Source organism: Pan paniscus, chromosome 6, assembly GCF_029289425.2.
Source record: "Pan paniscus chromosome 6, NHGRI_mPanPan1-v2.0_pri, whole genome shotgun sequence".
Taxonomy (NCBI): Eukaryota; Metazoa; Chordata; class Mammalia; order Primates; family Hominidae; genus Pan; species Pan paniscus.
The window spans coordinates 15,943,588-15,969,855 of NC_073255.2; the positions used below are offsets into that span (position 1 = coordinate 15,943,588).

A 26,268-nucleotide genomic window follows, 5' to 3' on the forward strand; every position below is an offset into this window, starting at 1 on the left:
TTTAGCTGAGTAGAATGAAATTTCTAATAAGGTTGTTTAATAGATTATACCCCCAAATCAATTTGAAAATTACATCTTTTTAATATTAACATTCTAAACTTACATTGTAGTAATCCATAGTTTATTTTGTGGTTCGTTAAAGTGAGTAAGTAAATAGCCAGACTCCTAATGTTTTGACTCATTTGGCAGAAATACTGAATACATTTGAATGAAGACATTCTGGTCAACTGTAGATTAATCCGATTTTTCTTTCTCAAAAAAGATGACGAAAACTAACTGTCTGTTGTATTATGGACATCCAGCCATCTTTCTTCAATGCTACTTAAATGATTTTTTTGGTCCTAGAGTGAATTAAAATTGATGATGTAATCAAAAACATTCTTTTATCATTAACTAAAATGATTTGCTTCAGCTTACCACAGAAGCCTTCTGCAAAAGTTTATTTATTAAAAACTGCAAAAAGACATTTGGTTATAGAAAGAAACTAAACTTTTTTTAAATATCAGAATTTATTTAAAATTATACATATTTTTTGCCAGGTGGCTCACACCTGTAATCCCAGCACTTTGGGAGGTTGAGGGAGGTGGATCATGAGGTCAGGAGTTTGAGACCAGCCTGGCCAACATGGTGAAACCCCATCTCTACTAAAGATACAAAAAATTAGCCAGACATAGTGGCGAGTGCCTGTAATCCCAGCTACTTGGGAGGCTGAGGCAGGAGAATCACTTGAACCCGGGAGGCAGAGGTTGCAGTGAACCGAGATCACGCCATTGCATGCCAACCTGGGCGACAGGGCGAGACTCCATCTCAAAAAAAAAAAAATTATAAATATCTGTATGAGGATTATTAAGATATAATATTTGCATATATTTTATTTAATAATCAAGCATTTTAACCTAAAATTGTAAACTATATAGTAGCAAGAATTATTTTCCAGGCATTTTATTAAGGCCTAGATTTAAGAGAACATATTTAATTTTAAAGATTTTATTGCATAGTTCAAAAATGTATTCCCAAAATTTTATTTAAATGTAAAAATAATGAAACACTATGGAGTTTAAATAGTTGTCTTATGAGTCTCTTTAATAAGTTTTTTTAAGTGCATTTTTTGTTTGGGATTTTCTCCTACCCCCAGCAAACAAGTTAGGAAAGCAATTTTTGAAATAGGATTTCCCACCTTTTTTAAATATACCTTTTTGCATATATTCTTTTGAGAAGGCTCAATAATACTTTAAATATGTAGTATTATGTTAAATGTTAAGTTATACAGTAATGTTGTTAATGAACATTGAAAAGGCAAGGGGGCATGTTTTAGATTTGTTTGAAACATTGCATACATTTTGTACATGCCATAGGTGCCAGTAGCCATTGGATAAGGTTTTAGTTTTGTTTTCTTCTCTACCACAGAATGGGTCTTTGGACTCTGAGTGGAAATGCGTTAGGAAGGCACATTGTTAGAAAACTTGCTTTATATTTGCTGTGCTCTGTTTGACCTGTGGTTGAATACCAATATAAATAACTAACATTTTCAAAATTTTATAAAATATGGTTTCTAATATTGGAATGTCACAACAGTTTACTGTAAGGAATGAAACAACAGTGAAATGGATTTGTATTTTCGTTATACTTATATGACTATTAATATACTACTATTTTCCAATGAAAAATGAAATTTAATATAATATTTAAGCTGAAACTTACGGAGACTTAATTGATGCCCTTGAATATTTGTGCTGCATCGGTGGTTTTTCTTACTTTGGAAGACTTCCGTTCATGACCAGTGGGTAGTAAATTTCTGTTGGCATTTTCTTCTGAAAGATGTTTGCTAGTATTACAGCCTAAGAAGAAAGCATTGATAGATAATGTCATGCTTTATAATTCAGTGAATGCTGCAGAAGCTTTTACATTCGGAAGCTGTATATTATTAACATCCAAGTCAAGAAAATTAGTGACATCTTAGGGCTTAAAAGAAACCCAGAATGAAAGTTCATATGCTTTGCTTTATCCTTTATTCTCCTACATTTGCTTAGGTGGAATATTATTTGCTAGGTAGCACTGGGTATATTTGCCATGTTCATATATTTTAATGAAATGAAAAGCTAAAGGAGAAATACTTATTGCCATAAGAAAGGAAGTAATCAATTGCAAATAAATTTAGATGGTAAAATGTCTCCAACTTCTTTCTCTGCGGTAGTCATGTTGTTAAGTCCTACAAGTCTTCACTTTTATTTGAAATTTTGACTCCCTATTTGTTTTGCCTAGAAGTTTAGATAATACAAAGCAAGGGTGTATAGTTGAATATTTGCTGGAAAAATGAATTGCACTTTAACATTTTGTCTAAATTCTGTGGACCAGGGGAAACTCTAAAATATTGCTATTTATACTGTCAGCAGCTATTTATATATTACTTTGTCTTTCAAGTAACAAGTTTTTGATATGGGGTTGTATGAGGGCAAAAATTTCTATCTTTACCCCTGTCTATTACTTTTATAGAAATTCCGTAAGTCTAATAAGATTCATCATATCTGAATTCATAATTTTTTGTTTTAGCACATGAAAGCTGAAATACACCTAAATATTTAGTTTTAATAATATTGATTTAATAACAATTCAACTGAAAGTAGAAGAATGACTATTTATTCTACCCATACCCATGAAGTATAGCATGATAAGACTTTCTCTGTCTCATCAACTCTTCATAAACCTAAGTAGTCATTTTGAGTTTCATAAAAAATAGCCAGTTACATGGACACAAACATATCCACATGTATTTACATACATGGAGGCACTAATATACACACATACAAATACACAGAGACACATACACTCATACACAAAACATACCTTCTCGCATAGGCTATGCTTCAAAGCCATTGATTAAGACAGCAGCCACCCAGACAGTGCACTATGCTTATATTCGGTGGAGCTAGTTCATTGCTACCTGTCACCCTGCATTAGGGCTTTTTTTTCTTGCTCTTTACTGTGTTGTGAAAATCCTGTTGTTAATAAATGCCACATGCCTGGAAAAGAAATGTGTTTTCTTCTTTCTTAACCTCAACTTTTCTCTTATTTTTCCCTCATTTCTTCTTCCATCCATTCACCCAAGTCACATATCTGGAATCATCCTCAAGCCTTCCCCATCCTTATCTCACATAGCAAATCACTTCCTGAGTCCTATAAAAGTTTTCTTCTTTAAATATTTCTCCAGTCTGCTCTTTGCTCCTTTTTTCCACTACTACTGTCTTGATTTAGTGCCTCACTTCTTCTCATTCTGTTATGGTTCTTCCTGTTTGAGAAGCTATCTGAATAGATGGGCCAGACTTATCCCCTTTTTAACCATTCTGCTTACTAGAGCCCTCTAAATGAAGTGTTTGCCCCACAGTAGATATACAAAATGACTCATTAAATTAATTCTATATAACATCTTTTTAAATTTTCATATTTGAGTCTATTTTCATGATTTAAATAAGCTAGTACTATAGAACAGGTACATAAAACATCACACATACATATTTATGTTGAGGTGCATACTTAAGATGTTTTTTCTATTGATTTGCATCATCAAAAATAGCTTTCTGAAAATGTAGTTATCATACCTCTGCTTGAAATCTGTCAGTGTTTTTTCATTCTTCTTCATATCCAAAATAAAATCAGCCAGATCAGGAAATTAACATTGCTATATTATTACTGTCTGATCCTCAGATTTCATTCAGGTTTGGCTATTAATCCCAGTAAGGTCATTTATGGCAAAAGGATTCGGTATAGAATCACAGTTTACATTTAGTTTTCATATTTCTTTTGTCTTGAATCTGGACAGTTCCTTAGTCTTTCCTTAACTTTCATTAGCTTGTGACTTTTGAAAATTACAGAGCAGTTATTTTGTAGAATGTATTTCACTGTGCATTTTTCAAATATTTTCTTGTGGTTTAGATTCATTATGCATCTTTGATAAGAATACCACAGATGTGATGCTGTGTGCATCCTACACAAAATTTTGATTTGAATTATAGATAATGATGTTATATCTTAGGAGTTGTCTGCTAGTTTTCTAATTAATTAGTGATTTCTGGGGAAGAACCTTGAGACTATGTAAAAATATCCTATTCCTCATCAAACCTTCATTTTCTGTTTTATTCAGTGGGGTTATATTGAATGTTATTATTTATTTTTATTTTCAAATTACTACAAATTCAGCTAATGAAAGCCACTTCAAGCTGCCTTCTATATCCTTTTGACATGATTTCACCAATCTTCAGGTACTTTCCTGCCGAAGGGCTTCCAGGCTCAGCTTATACTGTCTCTATCTCCATTCCTGGAATCAGCTGTTTCTCCAAGGAGCCCAGGTTCCTTTTAGTGGAAAATGATATTTAGAAACCAAGATCTGGTGTGGTCATTGTTACTGGGATATTGCTTTTCCTGGTTCTTCTCAGTAGAAAAAGCCAAGGACTGGATGTAGGTATACGTATTCATACACAGCCACACTTACATCTATATTTTTGCTTTCATAGACATTGAAAACTAATTTTCTTCCTTTTCATCTTTGTAAATAACTCCTTTGTAAATAACTCTCTGACAGAAAACTGGCTCCCATTTTCCTTAATGTATACTCTTGAATCATTACTCTCCTGATATGAAACCAATCTCTTATCACCCTCTACTCCTGCCCACATGGATACCTACTTTGCTTGTCATCTGATAACTTTTAAACTGAATTGTTCAGGAAGAGGAGAGAAGGGATGAGGACTGACATTTGTATTTTTTACAAGTTCCACAGGTGATTTTATGAGATTTTATGAGCAGTTAGGAATAAGAACTACTGTTATACCTAGTTTTTAAAAACTTCAGTTTTTACAAAGTTTTGAAGCTAAAAATTAACTTTTTGGAATTTTAAATTTTAAAACAGTGTGTATAACCCAAGTCAAATGTCAACAAATTGACATTTTAATATTATATTGTATATTGCCATATAAGATATAAAGTAGACTTAGTATTGTAATTTAAAAAATAGGACATAGTTCATGCTTCAGTCTTTTCCAGGATATTCTTGATAAAGATCTCAACAACTTGTATCTGCTGAAACACTTAAAATGATGATAACTTGTCTTAATATGGTTACATGAACAGGTATAAGTATTTCTTTTAAAAGTGGTTCCTCCAGGTCATATGTATTCACAGACGCCACTGAGGATTTAAATATCCATCATGTACTTTATCGTGACTATGTCAGTTACTTTTGTAGCTTTTCATCTTTGTTTAAAGCTATGTTTTGTGAGAAGCCATGGAGTGTACATGACAGGTCATTATCTGACTACTACAAGGTGAGCTGTCTTAGCTTGGAGACTTCTGTTTGGTTCAGTCTTATTTGATCTTTCTAGTATGCTACATTTTTTGAGTAGTAATAATTTGTGAATTCATATGCATAGGAATTTCATCCAGGTCCTTATAGGAGATTTTCTAGAACTACAAATGCGTGACAGACTAGCAAAGGCAAGTGATATTTCTCAATAATCATTTGTATTAAAAATCTTTAAGTAGAGGACATATGATATTTTTAATTTTGGTTTTATTTTTTATCTTTTCTGCATTGAAATAAATTCTATAACTATGTCAAAACAATATATAAAAATATGTATTTATATGTATAAATACAAATATGTATTTATGTATAAATATGTATAAATATATATTTTCAAGTAAAACAGTCATTGAGAATTTTGTCTCTTTAAGAACGGAACAATCTCTTCAGGAGTATCTTGCCACAATACATTAAACAAGCACATTTAATTGAACTTGGTAATATCGGAAATTGAATGTCTGAATTTTATGCATTGAGAAGACTTATGAAAAATATAAAATTAAAATGAATTATCCTTTAAAGTTCTTTAAAATTTGAAGCATATAACTGACACATAAAAAAGAGACTTTTAAATATTTTAACTATTCATTTGACCTCTGGGATTTTATCTGACATTAGATTGAATTTTAAGTTTCTGGATTTTATATGGCTGACAGAGACATCATTTTTAGGTAAGATGTATACCACTCAGCTGTCTAAATTCAGTACTCTTCTAGCGTTTGTGGGACAAGCTTACAAAAGCTTACAAAAATGTGCTTCATGGAGCTTTACTGAGTTTTGGTTTGCCTTTTTACTAATACAGATATGTAAAAAGTCTGGAAAAAAAGTTGTTTCTATTGTGTCCTATATTAGAATTAAATAGAACAAATCTGCGGTGTTTTGTAGACTTACTAAAAGTCTGAGAATTAAAACTGTGGTATGTGGTTATCCTCAAAGATGGTTTTAGTTTTGTATTAAACTTTAGATTTCCTCTTTCCTGGTGGGTGGGATAAAGCCCACAGATTTCCAGTTGATCCTCTACTGTAGAACAAGGTCCTCAACTAAGTTCAGGCAGTTGCTAATTGCTTCTAGTATGTTCCTTGGCAAGTGAAATTGTTTGTATAAATGTCTTTTAATCCCTTAGTTTCTAATTGAGTGCTGTACTTTGGGACTATTAATAATTATTTGCTTAACAATCCCAATAATTATAGTTGGTACTTTGCTTTAAAAAAAAAAAAAGAGTGTTTTATTGTTGATACTGAACACTTATGTCCTGAATTGAACTTATTAGTCATCATTATTGCCTGGTCAAGTAGGTGGTTTTATTAATACTTTATTGTCCTAGACGTGTTTTCTGAAACCTATTTCTAGACAATGTTTTTATCAAGTAATCATTTTCAGTAAAACATAGATTGTTTATTAGTCATTCTTAATAGTATTAATAGAATTGGAATCAGTATTGATCTGTTTGGTTCTTTAACCTAAGGTAGTTTTCATGGGAATCAGATAATATATATTAAACGTATATACTTCAGTAAATTATTCCTTAAGCATCATTTTGAAAATATGATTTATTAAGATAAGTTTGTCAGTGTTTATGATACACATATTTTGATATATTTAAATATCAAATTCACAGAGAAACGAAAATGGTTAGAACATCTAAAAATTGACCATCTTTCGCTATATTAATAATTTACAAAATTGAAAAACTAAGCCACTTTCTAAATTACGCTTACTACAAACTTGAAAAACTAAGCCATTTTCTAAGTGGCATGTGGCCTGGTGCATTTACATAGCTTGCTGTGGAATACCATATGTGATGAGAAACTAAATCATAACTGAGATAATTAATCAAAGTACAGTAGGTTGCCATACATATAAATGTCTTTTAAAAGTCGCAAACCTCATACTGTCCTTTAGTTTAAAATTTTTTTGTGTGTTTTTATTTTTTGTTATTTCAGCTACTAAAATGCTGAGAGTTAAGATAAAGGACATTTTATTACGGCTTTACAAAAGTTAATAAAAGTATTTTTACCTTATTAACCCAGCATTTGAAATATTAAAATTAGGTTATATAATCAACCAATATATCATAGATCATACTGTTATAAAATTCAGAAGTGGTGTGGAATATATTAATTATGTAAATTTTTATTCCAGTTTTTATTTGTCGTGTGAGTGTGAGAGACATGTTCATTGTGAAAAGATACTCCTAGTGGAATTAAACTAGTCTATTCTCACAATTGTGAAAATATCACCTAAATAATAGAAAAGGCTTAAATCCTGGCTTCAAAAAAACAAAGTGAGATTGCATGCATTGTAGATGTAGATATAGTGAAGAGTAATTTGGTTCCTCTAATTTATTAAACATTTTAATTAGTTCATAATTTTATAAAATTATCTGTTAAAAAATATTGTTTCCAACCTACATATTGTGGTTTAAGAAGTGCTCTTTTGCTTATGACTAAGAGACTTCTTCAAGAAAACTTTCAAATCTAAGCCAAGAAAATTCGAAAAATGAACTCTGGTAGTTAATGGAATTGAGTTCTTTGAAATCAAATATAGTTAAGCGTTCTAATTTTGATTTTCTGATGGAATCTTTCCTAGGTGTGATAAGTTGTAAATTAGAGGTTAGAAACATAAAGTGCATCATGCCATGTTAATTGCCTTTTAATATATTCATTTTTGACATTTCTGAAATTAGATTGTGTATCTATAAGCAGTTTTTATCTTTAAGTGATAATAGTTATTTTTCCCAAAAAATTGCCATTAAATTGGCGGAGTTCTTATAATTGGATGCATCGTATAGTAGGAAGATAGAGTAATTTAAATTATATAGAAAGTTAAGTATGCAATTTGGTGTAGATGAAAGTGTTTTTCTGAGCTTTGGAAAGAAACAAACTGGGCTCAAGTCTTAACTATTTATAGTACTTGTGAACTTCAGCAAGTTGTTTCACCTAACCTTTAGGTTGCTCATTTGTAGAAGGTTGAATGGCAATACTGAGAAGTATAGAGGTGCTCAGTAAGTGACAAGCATTTTAGGCACAGAGAGAAAAGTTCAAAATTAGTGATAATACTCTGATTTTCAAATGTTAAGAAATGTTTTTTAAAAGTAACCTGAAGAGTAATTTTCTGTTTCATTTTCTGCCTTCACACACATCAAATGAAAATCTTTCCTGTCTCAGAGTTTCACACTAAACAGGGGAAGGTCATGTCTAACTTTTTCATGCAGAAAAATGTCCATTTGTTATAATTTCTTGGTAGCAATGAAAGCTATCTTTATAATTAATGTATTTTTAAACCATGGCATTCATGGCTCCCTAAATTTTTTAAAGTATATGCTATCCTATCAGATTTTCTAAATGTACTGTAGTTAGTACTTTTAATATTGATGGTAATTCATATTTCACTTTAAATATAGGATTATGGTCCTCTGTGAATCATGCACTAATATATTTATTTTATAAGTAGAGAGAGTGATATTTAGAAACAAAAGGTTTGTTTTGTTTAAGCCATATTTAAGCCACTGACTCTGCCTGGTATGAATAATAGGAAAAGATCTAACTCATACGGAAACTTGTTTTTTACTGACGACATATTTTAGTAACAAGTGAAGAAATATCCAAGAAATTTTTCTTAGACTATAAAGGCATATTTTTTTCTTTGTCAAGGTCATTAAAACTGTAAACTTGAAACTGAAATGAAAATACAAAGTAAATAAAGTAAAATGTAAATGTAACAAACCACTGAAGACAGTTGTAAGACAATTTATAAGTCCACTTTGTCAAGGTGTATGCAGTTTCTGATAACAAAAGTTTCATCATCCCTAAAGAATGACTTTTTAACAGGTAAATATCAGCAACACACCCTTTTTATTATATACATGTGGGATCTTTTAAGGATGGATATGTTGGAAAATCTGGGCTAGCACTTTCACATTCCTTGTTGAGTCTGGAAGTTAAGGTTTTTAACTTTTAGAGCATATTGTATAAACACATTTAGAATTTCAGAGCATGATTATGTGCCATCAATATGCCTTACAGCATTTATGCAAAAGAAAACCTTACACTTAAGTAAGGAAATGTGTACTAATTCTCCGATGCTACTAATTCTTTTCTTTTAGAAAGGTAGACTCTCAGTACAGTAGCCTCCCCCCACTGCCTACTTAATTGCAGGGGTTATGTTCCAAGACCCCTAGAAGATGCCTTAAACCAGTTATTTTTTCCTAGACATGTCTTTTCAGTGAAAGGAAATATCTTATGGCTTCTCTTTGGCATATCAAAATTGTTAACATCACTACTCTTGCACTTCGGGGTTGTTACTAAGTAAAATAAGGGTTACTTGGACACAAGCCCTGCAGTACTGTGATAGTCGATCTAGTCACTGAGACAGCCAAGTGACTAACGAGCAGGTAGCACATACAGTATGGACATATTCTGGGCAAAGGGATGATTCATGTCCCAAGTGGGAACAAGTGGGACAACATGAGATTTCATCATGCTCTTCAGAATGGTATGCAATTTAAAACTTCCAAACTGTTTATTTCTGGAATTTTTTTTTTCTATAAGTTCTGGGGTACATGTCCAGAACGTACAGGTTTGTTCCGTAGGTATACATGTGCCATGGTGGTTTGCTGCACCTGTCAACCCGTCAGACGTTTTAAGCCCTGCATGCATTAGGTATTTGTCCTAATGCACTTCCTCCCCTTGCCCCACCCCCCGACAGGCCTCTGGTGTGTGTTGCTTCTCTCCCTGTGTCCATGTGTTCTCATTATTCCACTCTCACTTATGAGTGAGAACATGGGGTGTTTGGTTTTCTGTTTCTGTGTTAGTTTGCTGAGAATGATGACTTCCGGCTTCATCCATGTCCCTGCAAAGGACATGAACTCATTCTTTTTTATGGCTGCATAGTGTTCCATGGTATTTCTGGAACTTTTTATTTACTATTTCCAGATCACAGTTTACCATGGGTAACTGAAACCTGGGAAAGCAAAACCACAGTTAAGGGGAGATTACTGTTTGTACTTTATATATATATATATATATATATATATATATATACACACACACATATACACACACACACACATATATACACACACATATATACACACATATATACATATATACATATATATACACATATATATACATATATACACATATATATACATATATACACATATATACACATATATATACATATATATATAGTGTGTGTGTGTGTGTGTCAAAGGGTAGTGATTCATACATATAAATTCTTCAGAACCCTATCTTTATGCCCTACAATTATTTCCCTTTCTACCCCCTGCTGTCCTGATTCCCAGTAGAGGGAACCATTAATGATATACTTCCTTAATCATAGCATATGTTTCTTTCTTTGTTTCCCTTCATGTTACTTTAAAAATTGAATTATCTTTTTCTGGGAATATCAGATATGCTGTTGTTAACACGTTTCTCGTTGGCAAAATGCCATTAACAAATAAGGCAAATTATAAGAGTATGGTCCACATTGTCCTTCCACTGCTCTATAGTTCCAGCTTAGTCCAGTCCTGCTGTATATTAAATTAGTAGTAGCTTCAGTAGTGTTTTCTTGGTCACCAATAAAACATACTCCCTTTCTCTTTTCCAAGTTCTGAAATTGCCCAGCTGCATGTCCAGGAACTTCTCTGAGCTGTAAATTCAGTTTGTCAAAATCAAGAATCTTCCTCTATTATTCTGTGTCATGTTTCATCCACCTTGTTGGTAATTTCCTCCTTTTAAAAATACTTCTTTCTCGCCTTCAGTGAACTTCTTCTCTCCTGCGTTTGCCTTTTCTTAGCGGACCATTTCTTTGGTTTTTTTGATAGGCTTCTCTAGGTTGGTTTCACAGTCTTTTTTTCTCGCTGCAGTTGATAGCATCTATACCCAAAGCTCAATACCACACCCATTTTGCAACAGGAAGTCTTGGGATTTAGGATTTAAGTGATCCATCTGCTTTCTCTGAGTTAATGTCCCTCAAGAGAGACTTTTTTGCCTTTTAAAATATCCTTTTGTCTAGTGATTAAGACAATATAGCAATAAATTTACATACATGGTTTAATTGGCCGTTTCCTCTTATAGTCTCCTTTTACTAAGTAGTTTAACTGACATTTACTTAAGTAGGCGAATGTATATTAATTTGATCTTCAAATTAAATATTCTGAAGATATGATTAAATATGCTATAATTAAAGTGTTGGACTCTTGAATTTTGATTAACTTTAAAGCTAGAAAGTTGGCTGGGCGCAGTGGCTCACACCTGTATTCCCGGTTCTTTGGGAGGCCGAGACAGGCGGATCACGAGGTCAGGAGTTCGAGACCAGCCTAGTCAATATGGTGAAACCCCATCTCTACTAAAAATACAAAAATTAGCTGGGTGCAGTGGTGCGCACCTTTAGTCCCACCTACTCGGGAGGCTGAGACAGGAGAATCACTTGAACCCAGGAGGCAGAGGCTGCAGTGAACCCAGATCACACCACTACACTCCAGCCTGGGTGAATCACTTGAACCCAGGAAGCGGAGGCCGGAATGAGCAGAGATCGTGCCACTACACTCCAGCCTGGGTGAATCGCTTGAACCCAGGAGGCGGAAGTTGCAGTGAGTCGAGATCGTGCCACTACACTCCACCCTGGGTGACAGAGCGAGACTCCATCTCAAAAAAAAAAAAATCTAGAAAATAATAATTCAAAATAGGAATTTTGTTTAATATAGTAAAATTGATATCCTTTATTTAAAATATTGCTTTTAAAAAATACATGCCTCTCACTGTTTTTCTCCTTACTTTTTCCTTTTCTTTTTTCTAACTCCACTTTTCTGAAGAAAGTTGGTATCAGGAAAAAAAAATACACTTTGGGGTTTTAAAAATATTGTAAAAGTAGTAAATGGTCATTGTTGAATATTGGAAAAAAATTTTAAACATAAAGAAGTATTTTAAATTATCTGCAATTTAGTACCTAAAGATACTACATTTCTGCTCACGTTTTGGTAGTATGTCCTACTACAACCTACTTTAAAAAAAATTACAGTTAGATCATACTTTCTGTTATATAATGGTATTTTAAAAAATATAATTGCATGTACGGCAGTTTACCATGTTGTTAAATACTCTTACATAATCTATTTTTAAGTGCTGTACAATTTTTTATACAAATATACTTTTAATGTAATGACTAGATCAAACAATATAAACATTTTTAAAATAAGAAAGTATCATACTAATAATAATAATAGAAGTTAACATTTTGTTGAGCACCACTATGTGCCTGGCATTATCTAAGCATTTAAAATGTGTAATTCTATTTAATCCTCACCACAACGTTTAAGGTGGTTATTGTTTTTTTTAATCTCCTTTCTGCAGATGAAAGAAGGAAATGAGATTCAGAGAAGTTAAGGATTACACAGCTAATAAGTGATATAACAGTAATTCAAGCCCAGATCTCCCTGACTCTAGAGCCTGTGTTTTAGAAACTAGATTTTATATATTAAAATAGGTATTTTCTATTTCTTACTGTAAGAGATTCTCAAATTAGATTTTGTCCTAAAGCCATTTTAGATTTTCATCATGTAAAACTCAGATAATTTTTCTATTATAAATAAACATGACTTCTAATCGGAAAGGGAAAAATATTATTAAGTGGGATCTGCTTTTGTCTTTCTAATGGATAGGGGAATAAAACACAAAGATATTTTAAAACAAATAAGTTGATTAAAGATGGTGCTATGGTATGGTGTGGGAAGATGAATGTGGAAGATGAGATAACTCAACTCCTCAGGGCCCTTTCTTCATGAAATTCAATTAAATAAGATCTGTGTTAGGGGAGGTACCATTGACAATATGGATGATTTATGTAGACACAGCAGAAACTAATCTATTGAACTTGGGGGGAGGTAAAGGAAAGGGATCTAAAGGTGATTTTTTTTAATTAGACACTAAGCACCGTATTTTAGCTGAGTCAAATCTTAGTTTTTAATGTTTGTCATGAGTTGTGAAGTTTGAAAACCAGTACTGTGAAAAGTAACTACAGCCAGCCACACTCAATCCCTTTGCAAAGATAGTTTAAGAATATTCTCATTTGTGTAGTGTCAGCTGTTATACTTTGTGTACACTGGCAGTTTTTGTATGTTTTTATCCTAGTATCAGCATTCTTTTGCAGTACAAGTTTCTCTTTTTCAAAAGAATACTTGCTTCTAAGTGTATTAAGTATAAATACAATTCAGTTTACACTCATTTGTGTTAATTCTTTTGCTGACAATTCTTTTGTTAATTCTTTTGATTATTAAACAAGGAGTACAAAATTATTACCTCACCTATAAAAGGTTTAGAAATGGTTCCTGCCTCATTGACAGATAAAGGTCTGTATGTAACTGTTTTTATTCTACTATATTTCCACCTGTGACCTAGCTCTGCCACCTCTTTTTGTGATTTCAGACTTTTACAAGTTGTTTTATGTTTAATATATTGTTCTCTTTTTTTCCTCTGGACTATATTCATATGTTAAATCTAATCTCTGGTCACCTAAGATACAACCTATTTTAATATTTTCTCTGAAGGTTTCTTAAAGGTTTATGTTGTAGTGTTATACCTTCATTGAAGTTAAGTCGGTTTTTTGTTAAGGGTACCTTCAATAATGGCTGCAAATGATTATGTGCTTCACTGCTTTGAAAACTCTTTAAAGTATGCTTATAGAGGTTAACATTTTAAGAATCACTTTGAAAAGTTCAAGCTGTATCAAAGCACTTGTCAGCAATGTGTTCACTTTCGTGTTCTTGAGGGCTGGACCATTCTCTCAATTTTTAAAGACCAATAGTATTCTTTATATTCTGTTTCTAAAATCAGAGTTCAAAATTTAGATGATTAGTTATTTCTAAACCATTTTTCCAAAGCACAGATGTATTGGTAGCTTAATGCAGGTAATAAGTATAAGGTATTTCAGCATTATTTCTTTATTTTAATGCAGCAATTTCAACAACCAACAGCAAATCATCTTAATGACTCAATTTAAAATTTATCCTAGTATCCAGTCATTTGCTTAATTATTAATTTTTACCACTTAAAACAATTTTCAGAGTGTGAATGAAGTGCATATTTTTAGGATACATTATTTACTCTTTTATAAGCAGGCTAAGTGCTGTAAAGGATAGATATTTCTTCACCTTTCCTTGTGACAATGTTGAAGCTTTAACCTGTTTACAGCATAAAGACTCTGTTAAGTACAATCTTAATCTTTATTTTTTAGTATTCTTAAATCTACTACATATGAATCTAATTTTTGCAGTGAAATAAACTTTCTTTCTTCATTATTTAGCTGTTTCAAAATCCCTAACTTTTCTCTTCCTGTCTACTCCTTCCTTTCTCCTTCACATTTCCAAGCAGTATTTGGAAACATGACAATATATTTGTCAAGTATGTTTATGTTCTTTTATCAATGAAAAGCTTCCCTAAGATAGCAATGTCCCTAATAGGGTAAAATACAGTTAGCTGTATTTTTTTAACCTCCTCATAGCAATAGGATGAAAAAAAAAAAAAAAAGCTAGTCTGAATTTGACATCATTAAACAAAAACTCTTCAAATTAAACAGTATAAAAAGAGACAAAAAAGTGGTTTTATTTGTTCTTCATATTAAATGCCTTAAGGATTCTCAAGTGAGCTATTTTTAACAGACTACTCTTCCGTTTTTATTGTGATTTAAGTAAATTTTGCTCTTAATTCCAAGACAAAGTACAAACAGAAATGAGCTCGATTCCTTCCATCCCAGTGCCTTTAAACATGCTCTGTTGGAGCTTCCTTTTTCCCCCAGTTACTCTCAGACAAATCTTACAGCTTTTCCAGTTACCTTTAGGTATTAATAGTCTTTTTTTTAAATATCAAAGTCCAGTCCAGTTTAATGTCAGAGCTTCAATTCTCAAGCAGCTCAGACCTCCTTTAAACTGGGAAACCTGTAGTTTGGAAGTGGGGCATTCTAGATTTTGATTCTTGCCCCTCCTTTTTTTTTTTTTTGACTCATTGCTAGAGCTTTTCTATGTAGAGGTGCCTTGATATGAGAGATGCCTTCTGTGGGTTACTTGTGACTTCCTTTTCAGAACTTAGTTCCATTTATCTCTTTTTTGATTGGCATTATCCCCATCACACCAACACTGTCCTCTTTGGCTAGATTCCTTTCTAGAGTCTTGCTCTTTAACGGGCCCACATTTTGTCCTAGGGGAAACACACAACCCCTTGCCTTAACAAGCTCAGAAAGAACAGCCATTCCCACTGCAGCCATGCATCCTTGCTTTGCTACTACAGACAGGCAGGCATGTATCATCACCTAGTCCTTGTCCTCCAAACTCCCAGGGGACAAACTCTCTGAGTAATTTTTAGAAAATTCCTCTTCTGAGAGGGACTTCCTTTAAAGTACCTCTTCTAAAGAAATCCTTACTCTCCAGTTTCACCTTTCCTCATTCTTCAGACTTCTCCTTTAATGAGTTACCATACCAAATTTTGTGTAAGACTTGGAAGAAAATATTTTCTGAAGTATTTTATCAGTGCGTATCTTTAAAAATGAATAGCTTAGACCATTTATGAGAGATTGAGAGAGAAAATTTCACTCACCCATGAGTCCTAAATCAAATATCCTATCACCATGACTTAAATCATGATTTTTTTTTTCATAATTATCACTTCTTTCACTTCCTCAAACACTTTATACCAGTTCTTGAACTCCTCTCAAGACCTCCAGGCCACCATTTACTCTCCTCCACCTTTTTAAAGTTGTAACTTGACATTTGAATGTGCACTTTTTAAAACCATTAGAGTCCTCCATTGTAACTGCCCAACTTCTCTAGATCCACTGTATTGGTTTATCTCAACTGTTTCTTTTTTGGCCAGAAATAACATAAAATTTATGTACTTGAGTTCACTACAAATTCATGCCTTCTAATTTAAACCAGACCTCATTGCTATCTTTTGTGATCTCCTTATCAGATTTCTTATAGCAATTATTTCAAATCTTTGACACATACATCAAGTCTTCAGTTTTATTCCCAGCAGACTTACTTTTTCAAGATGATCTTGTCTCTTATTTTCACTGAGGAAAGGGGGGTGATATTTTTATCTTTCTCCTCTCAGCCTTAAAAAAAGTCTTTGTTACTTTCCCTACTTCATTCTATTTCCTGTCTCAGAAAATAAAAGTGCCACTACCTCCTCTGTTCTTTATTCCAAACATCTCCTTTCTCTTCAGTACTTGTTTCTGTTCTCATTAAGCCATTCTACACACTTTTTCCCAGTCACTCTTTTGGAAAGATCACTTTTCAAATTTCCAGGTCAGAAAATCCAAGAAAAAAGTAAGGAGCTTTCCATTGTCTATACTATAGGATAGACATCAGGGTTTTATCCCTGACATTCAAGGCCATATATAATCTAGACTCATGCTAGTATTTTAGATGTAAATCAGTCTCTCTCTCTCTCTCCCCCCCGCCCCCACTGCTTTCCTCCCGTTCTCCTTCTGTCTGTCCCATTCTCCCTCCTCTCTCCCTCTCTTTTTCTCTCCCCCTCCTTCTTTCTCACTACTCTTTTGCAAAAAGCCTCATATATCATCAGGTTTTTTTTTCTTAATTAAATGTCCAGTTTAAATTCTAGTTTTCTAGTTTCCCTACAGTCCTTAGGCCTAGATTCAATTTCTTTTGCACTTTTTTTGCTAGACTGTTCATTTGACATTTGGTAGATGTTTTTTGTCATGCTATTGATCTTTTTATATCTGGGTTATTTTTACCAGCTAGATTACAAACTCTCTTACAACAGAGGATATTTCTGTCATACTTTCTTAAAGCAAGGAACCTGGATGTTGCATATTTTTTCTAAGATAGATTTAAGATTGTTCCTGGTAGTTCTCCACTGCTAGCCTATTTTCTATTAGTTGTTACTGAAATTATTTTTAAAACTTTTATTTTGCCAAATGGCAGTAGAGGTGGTGCAGGTTCTAGTTTTTGCCTTAGAGGCCCAAGGCTGTTTATTGAAACAACAAATGATGTTTGGAACATAAATTTCTGGCAGCCATGACCCAAATATGCAAAAAAGACCAAGAATATACCTGTTCAGCAAGTTTAAAATCATATTCTTTCTTAGATTATTTTCTTATCTAGTTCACTCAGCATTTCTGTTAACATTTAATAGTACCTGTTAACAGATTTCTTTGGAATAGACACAGTTTTAAATTAAAAGGAAAGTAAGTTGTCTGCTTCAGAATAAAGAACACTGGCATTGTCTAAGGGTGTAAAACTAATCCAAATGAAAATGCCTATTTTGTGTGTGTGTGTTTCTTTTTTTTTCGCCTTTACATAAAATTTAAGAGACAGTAAACCCTTTATTTACCAAGATATTTTCTTTCTCTTGATGGACCTACCAATATATTAGCAATAGGAGTCTCATTTTTATTGGATAAAAATCTGTATAGTATTCAGAAGGTGTGCCACATACTTCACTAGGTGCTTCAGATGTAGTAAGATGAGACATAAATCTTTCCCTTAAAAAACTTAGATGCTAGTAGGATAGATAAAGCATGTATGCATTTAATTATGATATCAAATTTAAAGTGTTAAATGCCATTAAGAAGTATAGGTAAGGTACAGTGGGAATTTTGGGAGTAGGATGATTGCTTTCAGCACCAAGCAAAAAGAGATTGGCAAAAAATACAACATTTCAATAGAATTATAAAGGCTAGTAGGATTTGACAGAAGTATTAATTAGGATATGCTAAGTTATGCAGCAAAAAAAAGAATCCCAAATTTTTAGTTGATTAATATAAGTTGATTTCTCATTCATGTAACGTATCAGTACAGGTTGACAGAGCAGCTCTGCTCATTATAGTCACTTGGGGACCCGAGCTGATGGAGGTTTTATTTCAACATATGTGGTCCACAGCATAGTAGCAGGAAATACCACAAATGTCACACTGGCTTTTAAAATCATATCTGGAATTTGATACATATCACTCCAGGCAACATTCCTCAGATGACGCAGTCAAACCTAACTTTAAGAAGCCAGTAAGTGTAATGCTACCAGCATGTGCTACCATACTTCCAAGACCTTTCTGGGATTCATTCCAGGATTCAAGGAAATCCTTGGAGAGAGAGAGAACATATATACAATTTATATGGGGGAAACTGCATAATAGTGTGAAATGTGGTAATGGTAGTAGTAATAGCTGCTAATATGTTCTCTTGATTTTTTTTCTTTGCTTTTTTAAAAATAGCCTTTTGGTGGTATTTTTGATTTTTTGTTTCTTTTTGAGCAGTTTTAGGTTTATAGAAAAATGGAGTTAAAACTACAGATTTCCCATATGCCCCCTCATCCCTTCCTCCTTCCCCTAGTTTCCTCTGTTACCATCTTGCATTCATGTGGTACATTTGTTAAAAATTGATGAGCCAGTATTGATACATTATTATTAACTAAAGTTTGTAGTTTACATTATAACTTATTTTTTGTGTGGTACATTCTGTGGGTTTTGACAGTTGTAATAATGACACATGTCCACCATTACAGTGTCACACAGAATAGTTCACTGCCCTAAAGATCTCCTGTGCTCTGCCTATTCACCACTCCCTCTCTACCATCAAACCACTGGCAACCACAGATCCTTTTGCTGTCTCCATAGTCTTGCCTTTTCTGAATGTCATATAGTATGTAGCCTGTTCAGTTTGGCTTCTTTCCGTAAGCAATACGCATTTAGGGGTTTGTCATGTCTTTTCATGACTTGAGAGCTTTTTTTTTTTAATCACTGAGTAATGTTCTATTGTATGGATATGCTCCTATTAAAGGTAAGAGAGAGTACGTGTAAAATTTGTTTGTTTTGTACACAACAGTCTTGCTTGTTTCCAAGTTTTGGCAGTTATGAATAAAGCTACTATAAACATTCAGGTACAAGTTTTTAAGTGGGCACCAGTCAACTTAGTCAGGAAATACCAAGGAGTTCCATTATGGGATCGTATGGTAAGAGTGTGTTTGGCTGCCAAACTGTCTTCCAAAATGGCAGTACCATTTTGCATTTCATCCCACAACAAATGAGAGTTGTTGTTCCATATCTTTGCCAGCATTGATGCTGTCAGTGTTTTAGATTTTAGCCATTCTAGCATGTGGGAAGTAGTTTTCATTTGCAGTTTCATAAGGACATGTAGTGTTGAGCATCTTTTCATATGCTTATTTGCCATATATATATCTTTTATGAGATACCTATTCAGATCTTTGGCCTGTTTTTTAAATTGGGTTGTAAAATTATTGTTTAATTTTAAAGAGTTATTTGTATATTTTGAACGCCAGTCCTTTATCAGATATGTGGTTTGCAAATATTTTCTCCAATTTGCAAAATATTATCACTGTTCTTTGCAGAGTAGAAGTTTTTAATGTTAATGAAGTCCAGCTTAATTTTTTTCTCTTATGGATTATATTTTTGGTATTGTATCATCAAATTTGTGGTCACCTAGATTTTCTACTATGTTATCTTCTGGGAGTTTTATAGTTTTGCATTTTACATTTATGTCTGTGATTCATTGTGAGTTAATTTTTGTGAAAGGTGTTAGACCTGTGCCTACGTTCTCTCTCTGTCTCTTTCTCTCATTCTTTCTTTTTGACATTTGGAGGTCCATATGGTCCAGCACTATTTGTTAATATTCAAAAGCCAATTGCTTTCTTATGTTACAGCAGTGGACTACTGGAATTTTTTCTTGTTGGGTTTTTTGGGTTCTTTTTAAAAATTTTTTATTGTGTATATTTAAGGTATACAACATGGTGTTCTGGGATACAGATATATGGTAAAAAGTTACTATAGTTCAAGTTAGCATATCCATCATGTCACATAATTACCATTTTTTTGGGAGGGAAGGTTTTGGCAAGAATAGCTAAAATCTACTCATTTTGCATGAATTCCAAATACAGTACAATTGCATACCTGTAGCCCTCATGTTGTATATTTTATCTCTAGACCTTTTTCATCTTATATATCTGCTGCTTTACATCCTCTGACCTCTACTTGACCATTTTCTTCCCACTGATAACCAGGGTTTTGTTCTGTCTGTGTAATTGAGATTTTTTTTTTTTTTAGATTCCACATAAAAGTGAGACCATTTAATATTTTTCTTTTTGTGCCTGGCTTGTTTCACTTAGTCTTGTGTCCTCCAGGTCCATCCATGTTGTGGCAGATGGCAAGATCTCATTCTTTTTTAGGGATAAATAACATCTCATTTATATACCACAATTTCTTTACCCATTTGTCTGTTAATGGGCGGTTAGGTTGTTTTTGTATCTTGGCTATTGTGAATAATGCTGCAGTGAACATGAGAGTGCAAGTATCTTTATGAGGTGGTGATTTCATTTCCTTTGAGTATATTCCTAGAAGAGGGATTCTGGGTCATATGGTCTTTCTATTTTTAATTTATTTAGAAACCTTTATAGTGTTTTTTTATAATGGTATAATGGTAATACCAACTTACATTCCTACTAACAGTGTACATGAGTTCCCCTTTTCTCCACCCCCTCACCAACATTTGTTATCTTTTGACTTTTTGATAATTAGCCATCCTAATGAGTATGAGATGGTATCTCATAGTGGTTTGGATTTGCATCTCCCTGATGATTAGTGATGTTGAGCACCTTTTCATATACCTATTGATGATGTTTATCTGTTCTTTGGAGAAATGTCTATTCAAGTCTGAAATTTAAAACATAATACCATTTGATTTGGCACCAGAAAACCCGTGAAATTCTTAGGTATGAATCTAACAAAATATACACAAAACCTGTATGAGAGAAACTACAAAATTCTAATAAAAGAAATAAAGAACTAAATAAATAGAAAGCTATTCCATGTTCATTGACAGGAGAAATCAATATTTTCAAGATGTCAGTTCTTTTCAACTTAAACTATAGATTCAGTGCAATCCCAATCGAACTCTCAGCAAGTGATTTTGTGGATTTTGACAAACTGATTCTCAAGTTTATATGGAAAGGTAGAAAACCCAGAATAGCCAACATAATATTAAAGGAGAACAAAGTCAGAGGACTGACACTACCCAACTTTAAAACTTACTATAAAGCTACAGTAATCAAGACAGTGTTGTATTTGTAAAAGACAAATAGGTCAATGAAACAGATTAGAGAGCCCAGAGATAGACCCACATAAGTATAGTTAACTGATATTTGACAATGCAGCAAAGGCAATTCAGTAAAGAAAATATAGTCTTTTCAGTTAATATATTTTTAATGCAAAATGGTTGGGCATTAGATTGAGACCATATCATAAAGGGTGGTAAATATTATGTCATGAGTTTATAGCCACTGAAAATCTATTTGGAGCCCATTAGAGGAAGTTAGGGATCAGAAGAGGACAGGAAAAGCTAATCTCCAGAGTACTTCCCCTAGCAAGACACTCTTTTTTCAAAATAGAACATGCAATATGGAGTTTAGGGCAGTGTCCTTACTGCACTTTTCATCTGCTCACAGTTCTGCTAATTATACATTTGGATTATCCTCAACCACAAACACATCTTTATATTATATTGCACATACTACATCATAAAACGATTCCTCCTGGATGCTTATCTACTAAACACAACAATTGCAGTATGCAGTGATAGAAAAGGAAGTTTTAGTTTATAGAAGAGTTTGTAGGAAATAATTTTGGAGTTTGAACTTTTATTAAGGTAAGGACTAACCTGGATCAGGTGACCCAAGTGAGGAATTTAAGGATATTAATCACTTAAGTAGAAAGCTACTAAGTAGTAAGAGGAGTTGACAAATTAGCCTTCCCACTTTAATCGTTTATCAAAGACTATCCAGTGCCTGGGAAATTTTTCTTGTCTTGTCAGGAGTCAGAATTTGAAATAGGCCTTGTGGTGGGGCTGTAACCCATTAAAAGATTTTTTTGGGCAACGTTCTAAGTTTAAAATGATGAACTTTCCAGTAGGCTTGTAGAATCTAACTTGTTTAGAAACTGAGTACTGCCTGTATTTTCAATTCAAAAAAGACCTTAAAATCTGAAGTTTGTGAGTGAACATTTTGCCGCTTTTAAAAGATATATCTTTAAATATATTAGAATTATAGAATTTAATAGCTAATATGGACCTGAAATATTTAGAGAGACTTGCAAACTTTTTAAACAAAAGATTCATTTTATGTTGTTTGCTATATAATTTAAAGATTTCATGGAGTAAAGCATGCTGATAATTTTTGCTCTTTTATTTTTAGATTTAAAAAGTTAATCAGTATCCACTAAATTGATTTTACTGCCACTTGTATGGTTAAATAATTTGAAAAATATTGATCTCGTCCAAGCGCTTTATTTTACAGATGAGGAAAGTGAGACTTGGAGAGGTAACCTCAGAGTAGCCACAGGGTCACACAACTTTTTGACAGCTAGTTAATGACAGAGCTATGACCAGGTCAGTTCTGGTCAGTGTTCTTTCTGCCATCATTTATTGGTTCAGTCTATCATTAAGCACTTCAGAAATTATCGTAATCTTGTCATTAAATCTGTTCAGTACTTAAAAACAAGTTTAGTGCTGAAAAGTAATACCTAAAATAATTTTGCAAAAAAACATGAGTAAACTCAAACTATAGAAGGATACACAATGAATAATTCGGTAGAGCAACATATAGACCACCAAGTAAATTTTTGTCCAAAGACTGAATGCATTCTTATGTGTGTGTAATATGAATACTTGCACATAAACATGCTGATATCTTTGTCCTCTGGCAATGAAACTCACCTTTTTCTTCACTTGACAGACCCTTCTAAGGTCTCTAACTTCCTCTCAGCAATATCCCTCATTGCATCTGTTATAAAATGTTTCCTGAGAAGTTAGTTTCTTAGATGTACTCAATGTCCCTGTACTTTTAGTCAAATAGTCTCCTTCAAGAATGCAGACTTGGAATCAAATTATTTAGGTAACTGTGTAAAGTTGGGCAAGTGGCATAATGGCTCTGTGCCTCAGTTTCCTCATGTTAAAATGGAGACAATAATAATACCTACTTATCAGGGCTTTTGAGGGGGGGTTCTTTTGTTACTTTCTTAGAATCTAGTGATGATGACAGTGAACCTGACCAATACCTACTTCATTCTTCTGTTTAGTTGCACATGTCCACAGGGAAAAGAAATGGTTTTCATTAAGATAAAGGTGAAAAATATATTTGTAAATAGATTAATACTTCTGAAGCAGTGGAAATAGCACATCTATTGTGTTTTTCATTTCTTTATTTGAAGACCATTTAAAATTATTTTGATACTATGCTGGCTGAACTATAATTTTTGGAAATGCTCTTTATTTTAAATTTAATTTTAATCAGTGTTAATTTTTGTGTATTTTTTTACAGTAAAGAAATGTTCTTTTTTTCCCATTGAAACTCCATCTTCGTTAAGAAGCAACAATTTCCTGCACTGGCAATGTTAAATGTAACTATAGCTTTCAATCCATTGCCGTGGTTATATTTCCACAGCCTGCTGTAAGAGATAAACCCATTGCAAATGAAGACAGCCTTCATTTTCCTTCTACCTCAGGCCACACAGAATTGATTGGGGTAATAAAATGACAGCACCTTGTAATATACGGAAGGCTCTTTAATTTGAAAACCAGTTCTAACCTGATTCAAAGCTTGTTTAAAGCTAATTTATAGCTTACATAATTTTCAGCTGGCTGACCAAGGTAAAGGATGATGTATGAAAACTGATAAAGAATTAATATTCAGACGTTCCTCGTTAAAGTTAACTGGTATTAAAAAAAGAAAGAGAAGAAAATGTAGAAAAAAATTGGTAAGCTTTTGGTATACATAAGTAACATTGTTGAAAATAGTTTACACTTCTGTCATCTTTCAAACTTAGCTTCTTGTCCTTTCTTCTATTTGCATTTCTTACATGGTAAAATCCTTCATTTCTCATCACATATTAAGGTCAGTGTAAGGCTGTAAGGTCAATGTGGTCACTGTTGTGACTTCCACAGTGCCAAATCTATTGTATGCCATGGTGGGATGCTGTTAAATAGTTCTGGTCTGTCAGAATTTTAATTATAATTTTTTTTCAAGATGCAAACTGAAGGAATTTAGAACGTTTCATTTTTATTTGAGCTGAAAAATCAGTATTAGGCCTTTTGCCTCTGCCTGTTTTTATCTCTTTATTTTAGCATATTTAATCATTTAACCCACAAATAATATAATTACCAGAGTAAAGTATCTGTACTATGAATGAATCCAGATTTTCAGAAATTTCATTTCAGCATTCACAAGTAAAAACTGAATTACATTTTCCTTTTTTATGTTTAAGTCTTTTGCATAGTTATTACTTTTTATCTTAAAAAAGTGGAGGTTGAGCATGTCTTTTGCCATGTTCTATTCTAACATCCTAGAAAGTATCAAAATTTTAAGAAATGCATTTATAATTCTTAATCATGTGTAGTTCACTTTGTACACTACAAATGTTTTGAATATGTAGGATAAAGAAAAAGGTGAATAAACAAATGTATATAAACATAAGATTAGATATATGAGACCAAGAAATTCTGTAGTTTCAAAAAGACTTGTCTAGATATTTAGTTAGACATTAAGACCAAACATTTGTGGTCTAATTATGATGTCTATGGTCAACATGGTCATAATTATTTTAATTACTTAAAAAAAATTATGAGCTAGCACATGCTTATTATAGAAAACTTGGAGAACAATTAATATGTAAAGATAAAAAATATTCAAGAAATAACCACTACTAACATTTTGTTAGGACCTTAATATATAAGACATATGCTACGCGTTTTCAGTGGGGACAAACATTGGTTCTTATGGGGGCAAAAATGCAAAATTAAAGTGGTTTGTGACTCCACAGCTAAACCCTTCCCAAGAAAATTTTGTTCTTAATATTTAATCTCTCAGGTTTTCTTGGGTATCACACAAGCATTACTGACATTGAGTTCATGGAAAATACAGAAAATATATACAAAATTAATGCCACAAAACATGACAAATGGCTGTGAGGGGAGGACTTTTGATCAATTGCTTGATCTTAAACTTACTTTAGAAGAGGTGGCCAGTGCCTGCCAATTGGCTGCCTTGTGGATACTTCTTATGCTTGATCTTAAGTGCTTTTGTGTGTGACAACTCTACACATTTCCCTAGTTAAGAGTTACTTCTCACCAACCAAAGTTTTAAAAAGTTAAAGTTCACCAAGAATGATTTTTAAGACATTTATTTAATTTTTTTCATTTACTTTAGCTGGAACTACAGTTTTAATAGTTTTGAATGGTTTTTTTAAAACTTGATTTAACTTTAATATTAATATAGTTCTAAAGTTAAACATTAATCACTTTTACATTTTAACTTAAAAATTCTTTTTTTTTTTTTTTTTTTGAGATGGAGTTTTGCTCTTGTTGCCCAGGCTAGAGTGCAATGGCACAATCTCGGCTCCCTGTACCCAGGTTCAAGTGATTCTCCTGCCTCAGCCTCCCGAGTAGGTGGGATTACAGGCACCTGCCACCATGCCTGGCTAATTTTTGTATTTTTAGTAGAGACGGGGTTTTGCCATCTTGTCCAGGCTGGTCTCGAACTCCTGACCTCAGGTAATCTGCCCACCTCGGCCTCCCAAAGTGTTGGGATTACAGGCATGAGCCACTGCGCCCGGCCCTGTTGAGTCATTCTTAATCTTGTATTAAATAAAAAGGTAACCTTTATACCTAGCTCTTTCCTTGTATAAAGTACAGCTATGCATATAAACATAAACAGACCAGCAGTATATCTGTGGCATTAAAATTTCATGAGGAAACAGGGAAAAATACTTTTTTTTTTTTTTTGAGACGGAGTCTTTGCTCTGTCACCCAGGCTGGAGTGCAGTGGCACGATCTCGGCTCACTGCAGGCTCTGCCTCCTGGATTCACACCATTCTCCTGCCTCAGCCTCCCGAGT

General features: G+C 33.2%; 1 protein-coding gene across 10 annotated transcripts in view; it reads left to right on the plus strand.

Annotated features, from left to right (window-relative positions):
• Positions 1 to 26,268, plus strand: part of PHF14 (PHD finger protein 14) — a 230,174-nt gene that overhangs the window by 175,776 nt on the left and 28,130 nt on the right. The window lies entirely within an intron of this gene.